General features: G+C 41.4%; 1 protein-coding gene across 3 annotated transcripts in view; it reads right to left on the bottom strand.

The window, feature by feature from the left end:
• PLCL1 (phospholipase C like 1 (inactive)) overlaps positions 1–25061 on the bottom strand; it is a 203730-nt gene that overhangs the window by 44109 nt on the left and 134560 nt on the right. The gene's annotated exons all lie outside the window — the stretch shown is intronic.

The following is a 25061-nucleotide window of genomic DNA, read 5'->3' as shown; positions in this document are numbered from 1 at the left end:
CTTTATACTCCCTTGCATCCCCATTTGCTTTGAAAAGTAGCTATTCTGGTAATTTCTGTGTACCAGAACCACAAAGCGCTGTGGGAAAATGGACAACCAGCCACGGAACCCAAAGCATTTTTCTTTAGGGCATCTATTCCAACTTCTCTTCAGAAAATACTTAGCTAGATGTGTGACTGTCTTTTCAGTACCAATTACCTACTTGCTGCTGGATGTAAACCCAGCTGCCTGCAAAGCTTTTTGTAATTTTAGCACAGCACCTAAATTTAAACCTTTTCCCCCGTATTATCAACTCAAACCATTTCACAATAATTATAAATCGCACATCATTCTTCTTGCTTTGCACGATTTTCACCTACTCCCCTGGTATATAAATTATCTGTCAGCTATCAAAAATATTTTAAAACATCATTCAAGGCTGTAATTAATAGTGGAACACCTGTTGAAATTGCTTTCCCTCCCATTTCCCCAGCCACCAGCAATACTTTCACACTTCTTTGCCTTCTGCTGTTGGAGGGACTTTTGCTGCTTGGATTTTGAGTAGAAGAGGAGTCCCAGGGTGAGGAAATGTTTGGTTTAGGCACACATCCCCCCACCCTGCTGCCCTCAGGCCCAGCCATGAGATGCGCACCAGGGACCAGCTTCCTTGCAGCCCCTGGAGAACTCTTTTGAGACACCAAAACCCCTGACTCCCAAACCCTTTGCAGCTTGGACTGCCCTCCACTGCCCCAGGAGCTGATTCCCCGCAGTGCCCATTCATATGCTGTGTTATCCATCCTTCCTCAAGTCATATTCTCCTGAAAATCCTAAATGCAACCCCTGCTCTGTGTTATCTGTATTTGAGCAGGACCCTGTGTAGCTGTCCCAGACACAGAACAATGAGTCTTGGTGCTTGTAGGAACATCCCCCCTCATTGTTTGTATGCTTGCATATATCTTTTCATCAGATTAGTATAAATGTTGCTACAAAATTATTATTGTCATTCACTCCATTCAATAACATGTAATGTGCTTCCAAAACCCCAGCTGCTCAACAATTGGGTTTAAAGGTATGGGATCTGCTGGAAAAGAAATAAACTTTTAAGCTTCTTATGCTAAAGATTTCCCATTAAACTGATACAGAGACTTCTACTGACAAGAATAATTACTCTAGCCATTTATTCTAATACATAAGTACATGAGAATTGGCCTTAAAAAAACAGGAAGAAAGTCAATGAAGCAAGTGCCTCGGGTCAGCTAGTTTTTAAACTCATTTTCTGCTAAAATACTCTGTTCCTACATTACGATCCTGTGTTTTAATACACAGCTATGGCCGTGAAAATCTTCAAGCAACAGATGCTAATGAATACAAATCACCCTATAGGTTCTAGGTTTATAGAAGCAATATTTGGATTTAAGATTGATGATTTAATAAGATTATTTTTCTCATATGGGAAGATGTATTAATGGCCTTTGAATCTACAGTGATTCATTGATTCACAGTGAGTGGTTCCTCAGGGCCAGATCTGGAAAGCTCATCAGAGCAGCATAACTGATTTAGCTACATGTCTACCCCATTTTGTCTTTGCTAGAGAGGTGGAAATTGGTTTGTGACTATTTTTTTCTGCAGAAAAATAAAAGCCATTTATTTTTAGTTCCAAGATACCAGTGATTTTCGATGAAAATAAGCCACAGAATTAATCAGGGTGGGAAAACCCCTAATTTGCCTCATGGAGAATCAACGAAGTTGTCTTTTAACGATCTTAACCTCTAAGGGATTTGGATGGAATTAGGTTATCCTCTGTATCCTCTTTCATAGAATCATAGAATAGTTGGGGTTGGAAACGACCTTAAGATCATCAAGTTCCAACCCCCCTGCCATGGGCAGGGACATCCCACACTAAACCATGCCACCCAAGGCTCTGTCCAACCTGGCCTTGAACGCTGCCAGGGATGGAGCATTCACAACCTCCCTGGGCAACCCATTCCAGTGCCTCACCACCCTTACAATAAGGAATTTCTTCCTTAAATCTAATCTAAACTTCCCCTGTTTAAGTTTTAACCCATTACCCCTTGTCCTATCACTACAGTCCCTAATGAAGAGTCCCTCTCCAGCATCCTTATAAGACCCCTTCAGATGCTGGAATGCTGCTATAAGGTCTCCACGCAGCCTTCTCCAGGCTGAACAGCCCCAATTTTCTCAGCCTATCTTCATATGGGAGGTGCTCCAGTCCCCTGATCATCCTCGTGGCCCTCCTCTGAACTTGCTCCAACAGTTCCCTGCTTTTATTTTCGATGGATACTTCTGGTTTCATATTTAGTGGTATGTAAGGAACATTGGAATTGTACGACAGCAGTTTTTCCGTCTCTGAATAGGACTTCCCCACATCTTCTAATCAATTTAATGGAAGCCTAATCCATGAACTAATTACCTAAAACTAACAAGACTTGAGTATTGCTGACATTAATAGGATTAGTTAACTAACAATCTCCCCAATATACTGTATAATACACACAAACCCTGCAAAACTGCAATTGCTAACTGAGCTTATAACTACATCAGTTATTCCCCTCTTGGTCTCTATGTAATAGAAACATCTCAGTCTCTCAAAGTGAGAGCTTCTAATTTAGATTTAACGTGACAGTTTTCATTCATAAGTATCATGAAGTTGTTTATTCTAGTGTTGCAAAAACTCAAATGTGTTTCTGTAAACTCAAATGATGTCTTACCAGCCTGACAAGCCATGCACTCATCTTTGATCTGCCACGTTCTGCCTTGCTTGAATATGCATCTCTAGATCCTAACACCATGGTTTAGCCATGCCACACACCTCCAGGTCCAAGCTGTCACCCTGGGAGCAGAGGATTGTTTTCCTGAAGTATCCTCCCTCCACTGGGGTCCACTCACATCAGAGCCTGGAGAAGACAATTTAAATACACTCTGCCTCCTCACTGATCTTACGCTGAGCTTAGTTCAGCTGAGCCTACAGACTGAGGTTGCTAATTTTAGTTTAGCTATTGTCTTTCTTTAAGTCTCTACCTTAATCCAATTGTGACACATTGTTCTCCGAAGAAAAGACATCCAGCTAAAAGTACTTCTGTGCTGCAGTGTTTCCAGTGTCTAAATTCCTGCTCCCTTTTATCTTTACATGGATACCAAGAACAGGAAAAAGTATAGTCACCTATCAAACTAAAAGCTGCCAACATCTTCTGTGAATAAGTAGCAAACTTGCTCTCTTGTGCTACCTGCCAAAAACATGCACACAAATTAAAAACCCCCTCTATGGTATTCACCCCCACAACAGCACTTGCTCCCCCTTTCATTAGCCAAAGCAATCGCAAAGCACAATGAGATGTATCGATGAATCTTGGAGGTAAAAAGTCTACCTTTCTCCAGGATGATAGGTCCATCAGAATTGATCTTACCACACAGTAACTGGCCCAGGACTGCCCTTTGTCCTCGGTCACTTGTGCTGATGACACTGAATTTATTGTGGCAATGAAAGAAGGATGATGTTTGCCAAAAAAACCTACAACAGTATGAAAACAAGCAACTAACTTGGGGATTTTCCACCCTAAGACCTTCTCTAGTGATCCCCTAGCTCTGTGCCAAACACTGCTATTGGAAACAAACACAACCAGTTTGCATGCAGTGTACATGTACAAAAAGAAAATCCCTACTTATATGGCAAAACCTGTGCTTTCCAAGGCAAGGCCCTTCTTTCAAAGTGCCTCAGCCTACAGTTTCCCTCAGTTCTTTGGCCATCCCCTATAAGGTGCTGTAACTGGCTGACTCCATCTCCTGCTCCTAAGCCTAAATAATATCCATTATGCAAAAATACCTCAAGACCTTAACGACAAGACGACTCTGACATGTGCCTAGCTTTCAGTGCTTAGCTTTCAGTGTACACAGAGCTGCTTCGAAAATGGTTAACACCAAGAAGACAAAATGCTGGTCTGACTGCATCCTAACATTTTCTAAACGTTTCTAAAGGAGGGATTCAGAATCCCAGCCTAAGCACGATCCCAAAATAGGAGCAGCTCTCCTGTTGAACACATCGTCCTCATCAGAGGGACTGGATGTGTAAACAGTGGGATCAGTAAGCCATCAGCAGTTGTGGGAAAACTCCACCCCATCCATCCTGACCTTTGACCACTCCATCTTCTGCTGTTTAAATCAAAGAGCTAACAGAAATAAATACATGGGATTAAAAGAGCATGAGCAAACATGTTCTCCACCTCAACCCACCCCGTCTGTCAAAACTATAGGACATAAATTGTTGATCTGAAGCTAAGAAACAGGGCAATAATAAGAACTGTATAGCAACCCTGCACACAGAGGCCAAGATCAGGAGTTATTTGTCTGAAACAGTTATCTGAAGGGCTTCTAAAGCATTGACAGTCTTCCAGGATTCTGCTAAGGAGGATAAGAAGGGCAAATAGCATCACCTATGCCAAGACACCAAAAGCCCTTAAAGAGCTGCAGGGCTTCTGTGAAAGGATGTCAAATTCAGTAACGATGCTAAGAGCTAAACTTGTTAAGTGCAGCTAAGAGCCATTTCCTCAAAACCAATTCACATTTTCAACAGTGAGCATCACCGTTGCTAAAAGAGAAGCTTTATTATGATCTTTGCCATTTCCATGAACCTAGCACTAAGAAATCAATAACAGGCAGCTTAATCTGTCCTCTCAAATAGATTGTGATAAACGGTACATCCTAAAAGCTATCTGCTCTGGAAACTCCAGATGATCCACTTAATTGGCCAACAATTACCTTGAGATTTTTTTCCAAGAGAAAATAATTAGCTCTAGTGGGTGAGGTTTTCTGGGATGCTTCTAAATATTTCAGTTATACACAGACAGAATCCCAATCCTTGACAATCTCTGAGCTTTACAGAACTTGTCGTGGGAAGATGTCCCTTTAAACGTTAAATAAAGAAGTCAGTGAGACACTAGTGGCACTCAAAGCACCAGGCAGCAGGTTGACAAATGATGGTGTAATCTTTCTTTAACAAATTAAGTCAGAGCAGGGAAGGTTTATGTAAACTAACCAAGAGAATATAGAAAGCCAATGCTGAGGCCAGGACTGCAACCAGATGTCATGCACTTAGTCTACCTGATCAGAGATGTGGCTCAAAGCTTGAACCCACAGTGACAGTATATGATTACTACAGGCAGCAATAATCATTGGAAACTGGTTTTCATTATTAGCACACAACTTTCTTCTGTAAATCTCAGCCATGTTCTTGGCCATCCTCAGAGAGCAACCCAGGACTGCCTATTTTGCAGATTTTATTGGTTCTCACAGCCTGTGCTATCAGAACAAATTAATGAGTTGAACTCCCTCTAATGTGTCTTGGCAAGGCCTGCAGGGTATAAGTATCAGATATCCACTGTGACAACTCACAGAAAAACAAGGGAAAGGTTACCCACTCAAAATTCATCCAGGCTGACAACTCATGGCACAAAGCAGCTACCTTTGCACAGGGGCTGAACCTCATTGCTGGTGCAGGCAGCCACAGGGATGCTGCCTGTCACACTTGGGCTAACCACACAGCTAACAGATTGTGAGAGCAGATGTTAATGGCATATAATCAACCCCAGTATCCTCTTCAAGATAAAACTAATTCAGGGATTTGAGCACATGTGGAATAAGGACTGGATCCAGAGTTTAACACAGGTGCTCTTAAGAACCTGGGATACACACGTAATGGAATAAACAGAAAAATTAAGGCAGACTAAAAATACGACATGGACAGATACAATACACAAGAAATAGCTTCAGAACTCAGTGTCCAGCAATTTTCCAAATACCAAAATAGTCACGCCGGCATGTCTGCACATCCAGTTAGTTGTCACTAACTAGCAGTTTAAGTTAGGCTCATGCTTCACACAGAAGCCTAAAGCACTATTGTCATTCATGAGAAAGCAGTGACTAAGGGATCTCAGACACAGGGGGAGGAAAAGTGCCATGGGGAACAGTAACATCAGCATTTATAGCGGGCTTTTATCAACTCCATGGGATTTCCTAGACATCAGGTATGGGCAGGGGCCTGCCACCAAGACCTACAATAATGACTTGACAGCTTCTCATCAAAATGTCACGCCACAAAATAGACACCCCAAGGGCAGGAAAACAGAGTGAAGACAATAGCTTAACTATGCTAGGATACTGCTAGTCCCCACTAGAGAAGTTCAGGAGGAGGCAAGATTACAATGGCTTATCTGCTTTCCTCTTTCCTTCCAGTAGTAAAAATCCCTTTCAAATACTAGCATAAGGCTGGAGAGAGACAGATAAGACTGTCTGGAGGAGATCTTTGAGAGAAACATCTGACCCAAAATGATTTGCTGCTCAAGGAATGCTTTGTTGTGTGTTTGCTTTTTTCTTTTCTTTTTTTAATACTAGGATTGCGAAATTTATTCAATTATACCTTTAAGAAAATTCACCTTTGCTGCTCAAATGAAAAATAAGAGCAAAAATAAAAAGTGGCAGCACATAAAGACTCCATCTGAAAACACTTTGGAAATGGAAACCACGCAATGCAATAAGGGTTTATTTTCTGGCATGGTACAGAACTGAAGTCACTGCTTCTACTGTGTTTTATAATTTGGGCCATGAAACCAAATTCAAGTAGCTTCCAAGAGCATGAGAACATGAAAGCCTGTAACGAGGCTAGCACTTCACAGCTCCTTCTGCCATCATTGTTCCTTTTCTCTTTACACTTCAACATCCAACTGGTTTCCACAAGAACAGTCCTTCAATAAAGCTGCAAGCTCCCTTTATTGTTAAGCAACCCATTATTATTTTATTATTAATCAATCCTATTATTATTAAGCACCATCTACAGTGAAAAATAATTTCCTGTTTGACATTTCAACACATACATGCAGCACCTCGACATAACCCTATGGAAGACCCCATCAATACGTAAGATTTTTCATGGATGCTCTTAATTCTTCCTGTGGAACTAAACCTTTACTTATGACACTCCAAGTGCCAGATCTGCTTCCAGCTGGGAGAAGATTTTTAGTTTGGAAGAGACTCACAGCCCACCAATGTTTCCAGCCACTGCTACTCCCAAATGCTCTGTTATTTCCAAGTACTTGGTTGCCTGCAGGCCGTAACGCTTATGAGTCTCCCAGGGTATCTTGGACATGGATTGAATTTATCCCTGTACTCTAGGGAATATAAACCTGAGAAAGACACTTGTGTCTTCAAGCAGAAGCGGCAGCAAGCCATGGGGAAATGAGATCTTGGCTGCAGCACTCAAGAGAGGTGTGTACTTAAAGCAACTAATCCTACAGCAATCACAGACCTGCCTTACACAGCCTTTCTCTCAAGGCAAAGCAACCACTGCTCCTGTCAGCCCTCATCAGCAGATAAGGAAGCTGTACTGAGGAGCCCATACCAGAGTCCAGCAGATAGTACTGTTTCAGCCCAGGGAGGAAAAGGCAAGTAACCAAACCAGGGGTCTTTACTGTGTACCCATTTTGAGTATTTGAGCTTACCACCACTCCTACTATGTGGCACAGCAAAAGAGTCTCTCAGGTTGGAAAGCCCCATGTTACTTAGATGTAATAGATGAAATGTGTGCCTTAAATCCAACCTTCAAGACAAGCCAGCACTAAGAGCAATTGAAGTTCAGGCAACTTGAATTTCCCTCATCTATTAAAACTTAGAACTTCTGCATTTACTTCAGGGTTACAAAGGTGACTGCAACGACTGGGCCTTGTACTGACCAAGGCATGGACCACGGTAGAGAGCTACATCTGGAGAAAAAAGCCAGATACCACACAGAAGGATAGATGGGAAGCCATGCTCCATCCGCTCTGTATGCAGACATGCAGCAAAGCCATTACACATGCACAAGTCGTGTAACCAGCCTGAACCTGCAGTAGAAGAAAAATGAAGAAAATGCAAGATCAAGAGCTGGCAAAACCAAAGATTTGGAGTCTCAGCATATTCCTGACAGCTCTGAACACCAGGACCAGGAGAACTCTAAAACACTGCTATCAAACACTGTGCAGGCTCACTGAGAGTTACAGCATTACCCTGACATAAGGGCTGCCATGGCCCCAGGGAATGGGAAAATGAGCAGTGCAATATCTGCACATCTCAGCATAACGTTCATCTTTTCTGCTGGTTAGAGATATGACAGCTCTGTAGTGAGCTCTGCTGCTACAACATCCTTCCAAAACACAGAGACTGGAGCAGCTTCCCACTGTCCCCAGTTTAAGAAGATTTAGAAGCTGCTCCATACATTAGCACAGGGGTAGATGCAGTCAAACCTATGCCTGAAAGCTAGTGCAGAGATACCTGACCCAGCTTCAGGGTCCTCATCCATGGTCCTGCGAGTAGGAAAACCATAGCTTGCTGTGCATGCTGCCATGGCCACACTCCTCATGATACCCAAGTGCCAGTGTGATTGCACAGGCTGTACTCCCTCTGCAGAATAAACCATGGCAGTAACCCCAGTGATGCTAGCATTGAAAACAGAAAGAACCTACTGGACTTGAAGCCTTTGAAACTATAGAAGATGGACTTTCTATTTCCAAATTTGATGGGTAAACAGCATCATGCACCATAACAAACAATTAAAACCACAATTAAGGTTGAGGAATTTCACTGAGGGAGAATTGCAAGAATCTGACCTATCTGAACTTAAAAGGTCAGATGGGTTTTGGTTGTTTTGCTGTTTGGGGTCTTTTTAAAGAGACCTCCATTTCATCTGCTGGAAGTCCTCCTTAAAACCTAACAGCAGCGGATGACCCGTAGTTAAACAATCTAAACTTTCGTCAGCGAATGGAATACACTACCTGAGCCAGGCAAGCCAGAAAGAAGGTTATGCTGGTTAAAAACATTGTCTCCTAAATGGGAAAGAAAATGAGCCACAAGAAAGCAATACATTACAAACCGAAAATAAGTTGTTGGTGTATGTGATAAATAAAATTAGAAAATTAGTACAAGAAGAACATAGCCAGAGGAGGAGACAGCAAGCAGGGAGCTCATACGAGCAGGAGGAGGGTTTGGGCACAAGTTTCAGTCTCAGCAGAGAAGGTTCAGGCAGTTTATCTGAAAATATAAGGCAGAGGCTGAATCCCACCAGCAGGAGAACTGGTGGTGTTAATGTACAAAAGAGCATTTATTGACTAAATGATAGTAAGAGAATTCCAGCAGTAACTCAAGAGGAAAAACGATGTTTAGAAAGACATGGCTAAGGAAAGAGCTTGCCGCCTGGTACTCCCCTTCATTACATCGCTAAATGCTGGATTTGCATTATACCCATGAATGGGTACTTTTCATTGTCAAAATAAGGGAAAAGCTGAAAAGATGTTTGATTAAGAAAGGATAAGAAGATGACTAGCATTAACTATTTCCAACTTTGTGGAAAACAGAGCTTGTCAGACTAACCTGGTATCTCTTCTTTTACAAGAATAAAAGTTTAGTTGAAACACATAATAAAGTCAATGTAATATACTTAAGATGCTGTAATATATTATGGTTTCTGCAATGCATTTCACTTGGTACTGAATGAGATTTTGATTAGGAAAGTATAGCAATAAAAATAAACTCAGAAGACATTAAATGGATCAAACATAAGATAAATGATATGTTTCAAATGCAACAGTGAATATGAAACACTCATAATGTAGATGTGCTTCAAATTGGATCCTGCAGGGACCCGTTCACAGTCCAATGCTATTTAGCATTTTTAGAGTGACCTGGAAGAAAGCATAAAATCAATATACATGGAGTCTGGAGATGATACAAAACCAAGATATGAATAGCAATGAATAACAAAGAAGAGGGGTCAATGATCAAAAGTTAAAGACTGACAAGCATTCAAAAAACCCCAAACATATTCCAATGAGGACCAAAATATGAGGTCATAAATCTAGAAACACAAAGCCGAGGCCTTATTTACAGGACTCTCATCCAGGAAACAATCATCTTGGAAAAAAATCCAATGTTGTCATTGCAGATAATCAGCACAGGATATAGCAAAAAGATTACAGTGGTATTCTTGGTTGTATAAACATAGCACCTAGCCAGGACAGAAAAGCTCAAATCTCTTTATATTTACCCATCATGTGACGTTTTCAGTTTAGAAATTACCTTGAAAACTGGAGAGAGCTCACAAGAGTCACAAGAATCTGGAAGATTTTGGAAAACACATTTCATAGTTTCCAGATTGTTTTAGAAGATGATGTCTGGCCATGAACAACTGCAGAAGCCCAAAACGATATAAGGAATAACTTTATAGGAAACTTCTTTTGCCCTAATAAAGGCATATCTGAGCACTTTCATTCAGAATGTAATGGTTTCAATTGAGCAGTTTAACTAAGTGTGAATCAATGTATTTTAAGAGGTCCTTCAAATTAGGTTTCCTTATGGACCCCACAGAAACTGAAGCTGCAGACTGATGCTGTCACAGATTACAGATTATTACATAAAGATCAGACCTGCTGGGTACTTTCAACAGCTGGAAGTCAAAATAAAGCTAAGGCTTTAAGAAAACAAAACAAAAAAAGGCAAAACCTAAAAACCCACCAAAAAATCCCCAAAACAAAACAATGGTCACAATCTCCCAAGAATGGCAGAGAAGTCTCCATCACAAAAGGCATTCAAGCAGCACCTCATTCCTTCCAAAAAGATGACCTTATGAGATCAAATGTAATTTCATTCAAGCCTTATATAATGGAGGGTGGACCAGATTCCAGAGATATTTTCTGGACAGATTATTTAGGTATTAGCTGAAAAATTCAATCCCATATTTTGCCAGAGAAAACCGGTGAACGATTGTGCCCTTGGCCTGCTATCATGGCACTGGAGATTACCAGCACTGGGGCCCCAAATAGGATGACTAATTTAATTTCATTCTGAATCTTTCAACAATCCTCCAGGAATAAAATATGTAATCCAATAAACCACCCAAATCTCCATAGTCTAATCACATTATTTTAAGCCCTTTTTAATCAACTTAAATTATTTCTTCATTAATCACATTTATGCTGATTCAGATCAACCCCAATCCTTAAATTTAGGGAGAAGTTATGAAAATTATTAAAGCAGTGAAACTAGTTTAATGGGAAATTTTTTAATTCTGATTTTCACTCATAATCGAATTATTAAATAGGTTGAGATAGAATACATAAAGCCAAATATGGCATAAAGCCAAATATGAACAATGTGGGCAAGATAGCAGAATTGTTTTAGCTCTTCGGGGTGAAATTTTGCCTCAAGCGTGCTGTCTGAAGGCCCCAGCTTTCTGTGAGATAGAAAAGCAACTTTCAGCATAAACAACTTCCATGAGGAGTGAATGCATTTGTTGGGTATCAGTTTAGGAAAGCATCCTTGAGGAGTAGGAGTTTGTACAGCTGGTCTCTCTGCAGTGGTACAGGCACCACCTCCATGGGAACCCACAAGACATCCATGCAGCAGCCCTAGCACTCCCCAGGCACATTGAGTGTGTGGTCCACCTCCCTACACATGTGGCACACCCATGGACTTGTGTTGTCCTGTTTGTGCTTTACTGTACCTTGCCAACAAGCTTCATCACAAAAACAGGATCAGGGAAAGCTTTCCAACTGCTCCTCTACAAAGTGTACAAATGGGTATCGAGGCACGTCTGTATGTGTACACATACCCCCAAATTTCTGATGCATTTTACTCCCAACTACAGCTTTTTAGCTTTGCAACTATGCACACAGTGCATACAGTGTATTCACCTTCAACATCCTTAGGCTGAAAAACTAGGTTGTAGGTATAAATTATGATGCTGATATAAGAACAGACTGCGTCAAGCCATGAAACATGCTGCTGCTCTGATAAAGGAGTTGACAAGGCTAAAACCAACATACAAGCGAAACAGATTTCAGTGGTCTACTTAGCAACAGTATAACAAATTAAATGTCTCAACATCTCCTTTAAAAGCAAAACACAAATTTCCCCATTAATACAAAGGAAATACATACTCAAGAGACAGCTGCAGTAACCTCATTAAATCATATTATGTGAATCTAATAAGTAGGCATATGCCAAATTTTTACCAACGCAGACACTGAGTATTTGCATTACTCATCAAAATCAGGAGTTAATGATGCTGGCCACAAACTGCAGCATCATAAACATCCTATTTAAGGAATAACTGACTTGCTATGGCGATGATAATTTTTATCACATTTCTTCAAAACTATCCACCTTCAAGGGCAGAGCTCCCCTACTTCCTAGAGCTCAAGTTTTTGGGAGAAAAAAAGCAGTCGTTTGTTAATAAATGCATGGCTTCAGCTGCAGTGCAATTTTATTCTGGTAATATATTTGGCTAAATAATTATTATTCCTTTTTCTCACAATTAAATCAGCTGCATGTCTGAATATTACAGTCTCCTGAGTTTCACATGGCACATGCATTTTTACAGCTTAAGTATATCACCAACCTGGTATAATTGCTTCCATCCAGCTAATGCTTAAACATTATGAATTAGTGTCAATAGAGGTATTACAGAAAAACAAATAATGTAACCACAGTACTATTATACTGTAACTGCAATATAACTTGGTATTTTATGAGAAGAAATTCACAACTCAAATTTCCAATAGATGTGTATACTTCAATGTTTAGAAAACACTGAGCAAGTAGAAAAACATTGGGTTTGCAACCAGAAAAGTGGGAACCCGCTTGGATTCTAGTTCTGCTCGTGACCCTGAGAAAGCCCCTTAGGAAACCCTGTCTGCTCTGGATTTGGGCTCATGATTTCCATAAGACTCAAACACGTTTCTGGAGCGCAAATCTCAGTACGTTCAAATGCAAGACAACCTCTGTCAGGGTCTCCATCTTTTCTCTTGCCTGGGGGTCATATGCATGGAAAAAAAGGGGGAATCTAGTAGCAGGGATGGCATCAGATGGGCCATTGGCTTTAGGCAGCTTTTTGTTTTGGGAAGTCAAAAGTTTTGTATCTACCCTCTTGAGGATGAAAAGCAACAGGCCCCATTGCTAAACTACAAGCTTCCTGTATCATCTTGCACAGTTATCATTAACAGCATCAGGCATGTTCCCCAAAGGAAGTCAAGAAGGACCTAAATAACATCTGTTCAATACTGGCAATGTTTAATTTTACAAGTGTGCACAAACAAATGGTGGCAGGAGCATGGCATAAGTGAGCCATGGCTCAAAAGCCAGGACAAAAATGTGTGACTTATAATTATACTGCAGACAATTAAGCAGAAGCCATGCCTGCCAAGCAAACCTGACACTTTGTACATTACTTCAGAGTCCTAACAAGGATGGAAGCTACTTACAAGAAGAACAAAAACCCTGAAGGAAAGGTGTTCATGGGAAAATGCTGCTAACCACTAGGAACCACTTTTCCACAGACAAAAATCAGTTCAGAACTCACAGCCCATTCAATGGGCCCTTTAAAATAGATTATGATTTGCAAAAACTGTGGGATTTAGCAGATGCTCATTTTAAGATTTAGTCTTATGAACACTTACACACACACTCAGTGCCCATGATCACACCATTCGTCCTACTCAGCACAAAACAGGTGTGTCCATGCATTTGTTCATCCAACATCTCCTCAAGTCCTTTTTGGCTTTCCAACCTTAACCATCCTATGATTCCAAGACTTGTAGAGGTATTCCCTCCCACCAAGGAAATACAGATTCTACTTTTATCAGTGTGGTTTTTACATAAGCAGATACAGTGAAAAGATAATTGTTAAGGAAAAGCCATTTTCTTGCTCTAAAGGAATTAGGCCCCTCTTTTCTTCTTTCTTGATATTTTTCATCAGTTCCTTTAGGTGGGCATATGAGCAATGAACACTCCCCAGCATGTTGCTCCAAGATAAGAGAATATACCCCCATTTAGCTGCAGAGACCAGCAATGGGCAAGAAAGTCCCCTGGTACGCAGCTGTCAGCAGTGAGTGCCCCACAGCCTGGGGAACAGGGGACACAGTCATTCTCAGGCTGGACTGCTCCAAATCCAGCAGACCTAGGACAAGCCAACTTTTGAGCTCTGTTTTTTACCTAATGCTATTCTTTTTCCAGCTGGTGGCTGCAGGGAAATCACATTGCTGTAAATATGCCATTTAGCTTTTTTTGCAATGTGTCTGTCTTTTAATGGAAGACTAAAAAGAATGATAATTAAAAATGATAGTTTCCAGAAAATTGTACAGTTCATTTGCTTTGCCTGTTAACTTTCAATTTTAAAGCTCTTCAGGAAATTTTCAGTTTTAACCCCAAAGCAAAGATTTATGCAATGAAGGGCAGGCATTTTCTATCTGTTTAATTATAATAATTAAGACTTTCGTAATGCATTTAAAAGAACTACAGTATAATCAGGGCTGTATCCAGAGAACTGCTTTGTTTTACCCAAGAGAATTTGTCTGTCTTAATTAAGTCTCCTCTCTCAGATGCTGAACATAGTGACTCTTTCATCTGAACTACCTTATGTAATTGCATAACAGCTCTACTTATTGCACACGGCATACACTACTTTTCAGTGCAGTTCCTAACACCATCATGATGCTTCTTAAGGCAAAAATATAGAAAACATAGAAAACAGTCTGGACAATGTCATTGTATAGACTGAATTGTATGTACATGCTTCAGTCTTGTAGTTCAGCAAGGACAGCAGTAAAATACAAATGCCCTAATGCTATTACTGATCTGAATCAGATTAAATTCTCTTAGTTCACACAACACAACTGTTCTTCACTTACCTGGATGTACTGAAAGCAGAATCTAGCCCACAGGAGCAATGTATGCGGTTCTTGGAAATCCCATTCTTAATTGTACCATATTTTCTGCCTACATTCTTTAAAGGTAATATTTGGAGTCAGGAGAACAGTACAAAATACTGTAAATAGCACTAGATAATTTACAGGAAGATTAAAAAAAAGATGAAATCTATGCAAATTACCACAGACAGCAAACTCCACAGCTCATTAATTTCATAGGGTTTTTCCTCTGCTGTTTTCCGATTCTGAATCAATATTGAAGCTTATATTTTCCTCTTTCTGCCTATATATGAACACAATGAATTAAAGTTTTTTTTCCAGGCAGTGTTTTCACCTGGGGTCATTATTAACTGAGAGAAGAAAAAATAATCAACTCTCCATATGCAGTGAAGTGGCAAACATATTTTAACTATGTACTCTGGGAAGTAATACATTTCTAAGTCATTTTCCAGATTTGCCAATTAAATTATCTGCCAATGAGTTCTTCAGCACCTAGGTAAATTGAGGCATGTCAGAGACTCTAATGGCTAAATGTTCTCTATTGATCAAAGCACACTGTTGTAGCTCAGCAAACGGCAAAGGCATTATTGCCCTCATGAAAAATGGATGCTTCATCCTGCAACCATTTGCTAGGATCTGAAAATGCAAACACTAGCCTAAGCGCTCCAAATGAAGTGCAGTTATTTGGCAAGTGCTGTACCACACTGACATGGAGAGATTTTGGTTGTGCTGCTTCTGTGTTAAAAGGCTGGCACAACCCAACCTCAGGCATCAGTTCCTTCCTAAACCCTGACAGAAAGCATAATTTTCTCCTATCAATAACAGCACGCCCCAGAATAAACTCACATGCAACAGCAGAAAGGATATGAAACTATGAAAACCACACCACCCAGAAATCAGCCAACATACTAAATTACAAAGGATACATTTGGGAGGGGTCTAAATGAATCCTTAGGTTTCAGGGTCAACATGGCTATTAGAAGCATTAGAAGGGATGTAACTAACCCTGCAAAGAACTGAAGGGTAGAACATTTATAGAGTATTAACTGAGCTGAGCTGTTACCTTCCAGGATTTATAGCTTACTTTTGGTGGCACACACAGTCTGAGTACCTTAATGCTAAACTTGGAGAGCTTTTCCTTTCTCTGCTGCCTGAAAATACACGGCTTGAAACTGAGTTCTGAAATCCAAGTAGAAGAATATACAAGACTGGGTATAAAGCTGTTTTTCCTTATATTTCTGAAAAGCTCAAGTACAGCTATCGCATATCATTGTTATGTATGGTTAGAGGTACTTATATATCAACCACTGAAGCAACAGATCTGGCTCCAGGGCAACATTTACTTAAGCAGAAGTTCATTACTTCGCTTTGCGTGAAGCATAGAGCTGATGATACGTCCCCAGGTTTTGCTGAGTCAGTGAAATGTTTAAACACAGATCTACTGTACTCAGTGAAACTTAAAAGACATTTTAGCACTTGGCTGATCTCAGACTCACCCATGGTCATGCAAGAGAGGACAGAGGAGATGTGAACACTGCTGACACGCTGTTATACTGAGCCACACAACTACCCCTCTGCTTTCAGACATTGCTCTGCGTTAAACCTACATGTTTGATGAATCACATCTGGTAGGAATATATCAGCATGCAGTAAAAATAAGTTAAAGAGTTGTCTTAGTTAACTAAGGCATTTCTTTGTAAGTGCAGAAAAGACACTGCACACCATCCCTGAATGTTTTTCCAACTAGACTGCTTGGGATATCTTCAGAAAACACAGACTACAAACCTGACAGATAATCCTTTTCATTTCTGACCATAAACATCATCAGAGGGCAGGTAGGAGAAATTAACTTGAAATCTCTTAATGTAAACCATATCTCTTTAACCATGAGTTCCCTAGTAATTAAGCAAGATGTAATAAATGGCGCAGTTTGGGTAATACTGAATGTTGGTGTCTTACAAATTATAGCATAATTGTTTTTCTTCTTTTGTATTTGAGTGTTCTTGTTCATGCAATAGCAGAGAAAATACACAGAAGTGCCCCACTACCTCTGCCATTTCCTTTCTATACACTTAAGCAGTGATGACATGAAAAATGTTTACCTCAGCAGAGTTTTGTGCAGAGACAGTCCAATGCCAAAGCAAAACCGGGGTCATGAGCAGTCCATATGCACAGTCTCACTAAGAAAATGACACTCTGCCTACACTTTAACTAGAATTCTCAGAGACAGAAAATGTCTCTTAAGTCTATGATATGGCAGGTGTTTATGCTACAGGGAAGAATGGGACTAGAAAGCCTGGAAAATCTTTCCTTGTTTTCCCACTGAAGCCCGTGCAGAGTAACAGACAATGTCTGCCAAATAACAGCATTTTAAATACACATCCTGGACATGTTTATACTCCACTTGTGAATAACAGAGGGAATTGAGCATAAAGCTGCATTAAGCTGTGGATTGAGACAGGACACACGGGTATGAGCACACAGGCGTGAGAATAGTCGGGAAGCCCTGACACACACCTGAGATGGAGCTGTGAAGGGATTTCACCACCCCCTTTCCAAGTGCAAGCTGTAAAACTCTGAGCCATCATGAGAACAAACATTTTCTCCCTCACAAATATCTAGATGAAGTGCAGAGAGCAATCATGTCTTGCCAGGATGATTACACAGCATCCAGAATGGGGAAGAGAGGCAGAATGAGAGTAGAACTCCAGCAGAGAGAAACTGGGAAAGCCAGCACAAAACTTCTCTTCTTGTCATTATATTGGAAGAGTAATGGCTGTATTATACAAAAGGAGCAACAAAAGCCTCATCAAGCATACATTGCTATTGCTTGGATTAATCAGACACAGCCATTCTTGAAACTGATACATAAATTCACATTAGTTCAGACTGCATATATAATTCCAATTCATTCTCATTTTTTACCACAAATTATGTCAGATTTTAATTAAAATCTTTGATCCAAAAATTAAAATGTCAGTGGTGACGCACAGATGCTGCTGAAGAGATTTATCTTCCCCCTAACGTAAACTAAAAACTGAGGAAATACCTGAGAGCGAGAGTTTAAAGCGATACTCTGCTCAGCCAGAACCAGGGACTGAGCACCATTAAATTAAGTCCCAGGGTGGTTGTACCTTCTTTCTAAACATACCTCTTGCTCCCCGTTACATGCTTGCAGAATCAGGAACTACTCAGCTAACCTCTATTATTTAAATAGCAGGGGAACAGAAAAGCAAATAGCTCCTAAATGCAGTGTATCAGCACGGGATGTGTGTGATGCATGACTTAGGAAATGCCAAACTTCTTCACTCATAAGACAAAAGAAGGCCCCTTAGCAAAACCAAATCCTTGCACTCCACCTCTGGTACACCACCCCAGCAGACACACACCGCTGTGCCTCAGCTTCTCCCCAGCCGAGGCACTGCAGACCCGCATCTGGGTGAAACACAAATGCAATGAGCACTGCCTTCCACCTCTCCAAAAACATTCACCAGTGAGTTTCACTGGGCAAGGTGATAACGGAAGAGCCACACAGCGCAGAGATAGATACAAACTTTGTTCATCCGTCTCCAACTGGGTTCTTCCTGAATTTCACAGATCATATGCAGTTTGGCTGGGCCCAGCATCATATGCAATCTGGCCTGCTGATGCTCCTGGCCATTTGCAGAAACACTTTCTCCAGTTCCACAAATAAAGCCCATTCCATGGCTTAACTTCATTTTCTGGCTACAAATTAAATAAGCGAGTCAATAAAACGCTGCATACTGCAATGTACTCTTACAGTGAATGGGGAGCCCTTAGGCAGAGCAGGAACATAAAAATTAAAGCATGACTCACAGCGAGCAAGTCGAATTAAGAAAAAGGAAAAAGGATACTGATACATGGAGGGGGTGAAGAAATTATAGACAGAGAGAAAAGTCATAAACAGAGGTCCATGTAGAAGTGGCTCTCAGGCATGGGCAGCACACTTCAGAAGGAACCAAGCTAATAGAGCTTTTTATGGGAGGTGTCCCTGTCCATGGCAGAGCAGTTGGAAGGAGATGATCTTCAGGTCCTTCCCAACCCTAATTATTCTATGAGACCTTGCTCAGTTCAACTTTCCATCCTCATTATAAGAACACCTGAAAAAGAAAAACTCCATCCTTTGAGGAGCACGTTTACTTCTCAACAAATGTTACCGAGAGTTGCACTACTGATGTCTACAAAGGAGCGTAGTTTAATCACTAGAGCTAGTTTTGGAGTGCTGCTGATTTGATGAGGACCTGCTGCTCAAGCTGCTAACAGTTTGAGCCTCATTTTCTGATAAATTGTGTTCTCAGTGACTGCATTTATCTCCCTTTCCTCGCTGCTGAGGTATCTGACGTTACTGGATCTGTCAGGTGCTGGGAACTGAGAATTATCTCTCTTCACTATTAAAAAGGCCGAGAAAAGAAAATGGGTATTACTAATGGGCAACTCCAGCACTGCTGTTCACACAGGATATGGCAGCTCCACAGAGCTGAATTACATTACATATTTGCACACAGTTTGCACTGCACAGGAAATACTGTTCTCCTTAACTGAGTCTTCCTGTTAAAACAGATCAGCAAGAGAAAAGAAAGGTTGGAATGGAAGAAAAGCCAGCCTTATCTTCTCAGCTGTCTGCAGAGTGCAGGCACATCCCCACTAACCCCTCCAGTCAGTGGGATGTGATATGCATCATGCAACCACGCTCAGCAAAGACAGAATCACAGAATGGTTTGGGTTGGAAGGGTCCTCAAAGCTCATCCAGTTCCAACCCCCTGCCATTCCAGAGACACCTTCCACTAGAGCAGGTTGCTCAAATCCCCGTCCAGCCTGGCCTTGAACACTGCCAGGGATGGGGCAGCCACAGCTTCTCTGTGCAACCTGTGCCAGTGCCTCAGCACCCTCATAGTAAAGAACTTCTCCCTTATATCTAACCTGAGGGGATGTAACATGGGGGATGCAGAAGGCCACCAGCAGTTCTCACCCATGAGACCAAAGGCCAAACTGAACCAACACCTCCAGCAGTGTGTGGCAGAGACCTGGCAGCACAGCAACACCCTACATGCCACCACTTCACAAGCAATGGCTCTGCCTTAACCTGTCAACAAATCCAAGCATGTTGTGTGTGACTGTTTCCCAGCTTGGTTCTCCTACCACTCATCCTTTGTAGATGAAACATGGGTTGGCCGGCTGAGGGGAGCCCAGCAGCCAGTGTAGAGGGCAGCACAGCCTGGCTGGTCTGTGCTGTACAGCAAATGTGTGACACATCCAAGACACCCCGCACTCAGGCACACACAGTGATTCACAGCATCCACTTCAGATGCCAGAATTATTTAATAAACCAGTAGTAGACTTCAGGCTTGAAATTTCACAGGGATGTTTAGACTGAGAGCTCACACAGTGACAAACTTCTGGCTTTGAGAAAGACTGTAAGAACCTATCTTTGGTCGTTTACACATCCTCTTTTAGTGCGAGACCTGCCATCTGCCTACTGCAGTTTGCCAGTTACGCTGCTGTATCACTAGCCACGATGCTGCTGCCGCTGCGCTACTATAGTGCAGACAAAAACCTCTTGGTGTATTCACCCACACGGTTTTTGGGCTGTTGCCTGAGGAGGAACAAGTGGCTTAGGGTTAGAGGCAGAGGGCAGGAGGACTCAGTCATTTGTATTGCAAGCATTGCCATTCAGGTAGTTTCTTCCCTTTTGGAGCAATGAGAAGCACCAACACCCTCCCCCCACAAAGTCCAAGTGGGGAATCCCAGTGAGTTGATATCCCTCTGCCTAGCACCAGCCCCTCCATCATCATTGCATCCGCCCCTGCATCTCCTCCACCCAGCTTTTTGGACACTAAGCAAGGCCTCTGTGAGCTAATAAAAATGTCAGTCCTCCTGCAGACCTTAGGCACAGCCAAATTCTCCCTCCTTGCATCAGTTTGTCACCTGCAAGATCAAAAATCACACCCATGATTTCCACCCCCGCCTAGCCCTGCAGAAGCCGAGCAGGGGGAGCAGTGCATGAAACAGCATCAGCTCTGTGTTCAGACAGGGGCTCTGTGTTCAAACAGGGGGCTAAATACATGTGGCACTAGTAAATTCATGTCCTCTGGTCCTTCTTCACCTGCCTGAACCCAAATGCATACAGCAGACTGTTTTAAAAACAGAGCTAATTTGAATTAAATAGTAGCCTTAACACATTCCAGGAACATTCCTAAAAACCAAACATTTGGATTAATTTGATTCAAAAGCCTCTGAACAAACACCCAGCTCTGCTGTTACACTGCTGCATTCGCTTTGCCTTAGTAAATCAGTTCCCACTGTGGGGGGTTATTTATCTTATTCCCTTTACAATATAAAAGCCATTTCTCCAGTCAAACCTCTACATTATAGAGCGTTATTTTCTCCTTTATCATAAGCCTGCTAATAGTCTATTTCATACAGAAGCAAAGCACACAGCTGAATGATGAAGGTGGCGGCAGAGAAGCAATCCTGCTGGCACAAGGGACCTCTCCCAGGACTGTAAGATGTTTGCAAAGCCTGACTCCAGTGCCACGCTGGCTGTACATCACTGTGATTACACTGACTGGGTTATTCTGATTTACTGACTGGAGAGATGGAGAGGCAGGAAATAAGCTCAGCAATGATGTATTAATGTATACTCCTCTCCAGAAGCTCAGTGCCTTTAAATATGAAAATGTTAAAACCATGTTTTTGATAAGCACGACAAATCATGTAAAGTCGTTACAATTTTATTAGAGGAAACATTTTCAAATGCATTGATTAGATTAGGAATAATGACTTGGACCTAAAGTTATAAACCTCTAATTTCATCAGCACTAATGACCAAGGGAAGAAGTCAGCATCTTCAGGGCCTAGACAAAGAGTGCACAGTGCACCACAGCGGCCCTTATCAGCTGCAATGGACAGAACTGGGTGAGAAGACAAAGACTAGAGAGTCAAATCACAATCTACGCGTTAAACTGCTTCAGCTATCTCTGATTTTAATCAGTGTTTAGAATTACTTAGTTTCTGAGCTCCAACAAACATGGAGATACTTACTGTAACCAAAAAGCAGCATTATCTAGAAGCAGTGTTATTCTGTGCATATTCACAATGAAGCATACGGAGAAATGAATGTGTTTAACTTGTACTTGTCTTCCCAATGCAAATGGCTTCCTGTGTGCACCTTCATATGTGTAAGTTGCACGTAAACATCCCACAGATCAAACTGCTAGCTCCTAACAAAGAACATGCAGCAAGGAGCTAGCTGTAAGATGGCATTCACCTTCCCACTGTGCTATAACACCACCAACTCTTCTGACACAGAAAGTCCTACTCCTCCCTGATATAGTCACTGATCTCCCTCCACAGGCCTACTGAGGAAGAAGACAAGGGAAGGTGTAGACCTTTCTCGGCACGTAGAGCCTAAGGATCAATTCAGTTGCCCCTTACCTTGCTGACTGACAAAGAAAAAACGTGATCACTGAGTGGGCCTAACCTGTAACCTGTATTTTGAGGTGCCATTTCAAGATTAGGGAGACCTGAACTCGATAAAGAGCAAAGAAATGAGCAAAGATGACTGTGCTTCTTCCTAACTGGGTCCTGGGTGCTGGAGATGGACAGGGCTTGTTCTCATCCCTGCCACGATTGAGACAGTCTCAGGTAACCATAACTCATCTCCAAATGCCTGTGCAGTCAGCAGACCAGGGTCCTCCTGTCCTTCTTCCCAGGCCCTGAGGACTGGTGTGTGGCTGATGCCTTCTGCCAGCAGAGCCCAAGAAGCCTCTTCACACTGACAATTAAGAATAGTGAAAGTACTTCCTGATGAAAACAATCAACTAAAACTAAACAGCTCATGCAATAGTGTATATCTAATCGGGGCTTTTCATAGTGAACCCTTTTATCCTTCCCCAACAGCAAACATTATAAAGGATGCTTTATCCCATTGTCTGTTTTTCCCCTCCAGTATTTAGCCCTTCCCCTCTTGCTCTGCGAAAATCCTAAACAAGAAGGAAGAGTGAAATGAATGTCTTCTATGTGTGTCAAAATACAGGTAATAGACTGCATGAAAGTGAACTGTTCTTTCCTAAACTCAACATTTATCATTATCTTACATGCTTTCTGAGATACCAGCAAACATAAGAAACTGCTGATGGACAAATAAATGTTTTAACAAAGGTTGTATCTTTAACACTATAGAAGAATGAAACAGCAAATAGTACAGCACTGTCGAAAACCAGCGGAATTATCTGAGTGCTTTCCTTCACCCACCCTCCTTGATGCAGTTTGTAGATTTATGTCCTCTCTCTCTCACTAGAACCACATCACAGATAATGCACGATTAATTCATTAATTCATTAAACTTCACCAGCATAGCTTCATCTGTCAGGTAAATGGGAAACATACTGATAATATACAGCTGTGCATTAACGTTCTTTCTGTTTGTCTCACCGTGAGCTCAAATCCAAAAACTGAGCCTCACCTCAAACAGGGAGCAATGTAGATTAACCTCCCTTCAAGCTCCTAAACTCATGCAATACCCTGGGGCCCCAGAGTACCCTGTATAGTGAAAAATGAGTTTCAGAGCTTCATCTCTGAACCTCTAGGAGATAAGAAAAGCCAGGAGCTTGCTGGCTGCAAGCTAGAAAGATGCTATTTTGTGCAACCCTGTAATCTCCAGAAACACAACACAGAAATAGCCTCATGTGTGTATCCAGGAACAAGAGAAAATGATTCACCTTGTGCATTTCATGCAAATTTGGTCTAAAAGTCCAGACAACTAATTAACTCAAGTGGATTGCCATTATGAGGTTATTTTTTTTCTTAAACTGTAATTCCAGCTTCAAAGTACGAGTTTGGTTGCTTTTTTTAATTACAGGAATACATTTTCTAGCATTAGTCTGCATCTGTCATTAAATTTGTAGTGTGTGCAAACACTGATAGGTGGGTTTTAAGATCTATCAATCTCTGCTCTGTTGTAATAACTAGGAACAACGTCTTATACTGCAATTACACACATGAAATATTTAGAACAAGCGAAAAGAGAACACTGGCTACCCACAGACATTAAATATCTGACAGTAAAGTGAAAATAATACATGTGGAGTGCAGCTGCACAACATTATGGTAAATGAGTCTGCCCTCCACCTCTCAAGCCACTGAGTTTCAGCCTTTCTCAGTATTCGGATGGTTTTTGTTGTTGTAAATAAAGAGAATTCGTTTTCAAGCTCTTTCCATCTTTTTTTCCTTGAACTCACCTCTGAGAGACTTCATAAGGCTAGAAAATTGATCAGTGAGGACATTTTATGCCCCATTTGAAAGCACATGATGTTACTCATCAGTACTCTTTGTAAGGAAAGTGTTTCTGGCAAGTCCTTCTCTCCTATAAAAATACTAAGAAGAAAGATGGAAGAGAGATGCATGACAGCTCAGGACTTGAGCACAGTCCTGTGCCCTTCAACTTCCACAGGAAGATTCACTCCAGGTCTACAGCTACAGGGTTGGATGCACCAGTGCAGCATAACATCATTGTAGCTGCCACTGCTAGAAACCATGGTTGATCTGTTATTCCTCTGGGGATCACAGCTGGGTTGCTGTTGTCTCACAGGCATGTTTTAACCACAGCATGTGCTTATGCAGTAAACAGTGTGATAGCAATCAACAGATCACTATCAGAAAAGGCCTGCACTCAACACCTGAGCTTGTATAGGCACTTGCAGAACTCCTCTGCAACTTCCATGATATACATTATCTTGGCTGTTTACATATGGCAGAAAGGGAAACTCGCCTATCAAGCAACTCCCAAATCAGCTGTGCCAGCACATGAACGTCTCTTTGTACTATGTAAGTCAAACTGATATTTAACAAGTCAAGTGCAAATCCCATCTTTACATTACTGAGCCCCCAAGGGATTTGGGGGATGCTGTGTGAGGAGGAAGCATTCCGTTGTTAAGGAGCTCTTGCCTGCTACAAAAACGGACAGTAACAAAATTTACTACTAAAGTTTCATTGATTTCCACGTTTAAAAACAAAACCACAATCAAATAACGGTTGGTGTTCAAACCCAAATCTTCATTTATTTAAGGACCACTACTTATATGTGGGAGTTCTGTCTCCTAGAGCTGTCCAATTCAAAATGCTTTTACAGCCCTGTCCTCAGACAAATAACACTAACCACAGAGTGACAAGACACCAGCATGGGAGAAATAAACAACCTTGGGCAGAACACACTGGGGTGCAAGTTAGCAAAGATGCAACTACAGGAGCAGAAGGAAACAAAAACAGCCAGTTATCCTCCAAAATACCAACACAGCACACTTAACCCTTTCTTTTCCTATC

The sequence above is a fragment of the Neopsephotus bourkii genome, unplaced genomic scaffold (assembly GCF_033783945.1).
Source record: "Neopsephotus bourkii isolate Nb327-2 ecotype Australia unplaced genomic scaffold, CSIRO-AGI_Nbou_v1 NB_196, whole genome shotgun sequence".
Taxonomy (NCBI): domain Eukaryota; kingdom Metazoa; phylum Chordata; class Aves; order Psittaciformes; family Psittacidae; genus Neopsephotus; species Neopsephotus bourkii.
This window is presented reverse-complemented; position numbering and strand designations above follow the sequence as displayed.